General features: G+C 60.1%; 1 protein-coding gene across 1 annotated transcript in view; it reads left to right on the forward strand.

The window, feature by feature from the left end:
• PTCH2 (patched 2) overlaps positions 1 to 546 on the forward strand; it is a 9,258-nt gene that overhangs the window by 1,625 nt on the left and 7,087 nt on the right. The window lies entirely within an intron of this gene.

A 546-nucleotide genomic window follows, 5' to 3' on the forward strand; every position in this document is an offset into this window, starting at 1 on the left:
GCGGGCGGGTGGGGGTGCACGTGGGTGGGCAGGTGTGTTTGTGGAGGTGCGTGCACCTGCATGTGAGAGGGGTGTGTGCATATGCAAGGTAGTGTGGCGGGGGGGGGGGTGCATCTGTGACAGTGGATGTAGCACATGTGTGTGAGGTGCGCATGCATGTCTGAAGGGTGTACACATATGGGGTGTGCATATGTGAGGGGGTGTGTGCCTGTGTGTGGGAGAGGTGTGTATGCATGTGCACAGGTGGAGGTGTGCATGTGTCAGGGTGTATGTGTGTGTATGCATGCACGTGTCTGAGCATGCATGTGCGCGAGGTGTATGTGTGGGTGTGTGCACGCGTATGAATGTGTGGGTGTACGTACCCGTATCATGGTCACTCCGGGTCCAACCTCACACACGTGTGAGGGTGTGAGCACACGTGCACAGGTGTGCATGCACTTGTGGGTGTGCGCACACGTGTATTTGCATAGGCTTGCGTGCGCGTGTCCCCTTTCCACCCGTCGGAGCTGGGCGTGGGCGTGGGCACCGCCCCCGGGTCCAGCCGCA

Source organism: Alligator sinensis, unplaced genomic scaffold (genome assembly GCF_000455745.1).
Source record: "Alligator sinensis unplaced genomic scaffold, ASM45574v1 scaffold781_1, whole genome shotgun sequence".
Taxonomy (NCBI): Eukaryota; Metazoa; Chordata; order Crocodylia; family Alligatoridae; genus Alligator; species Alligator sinensis.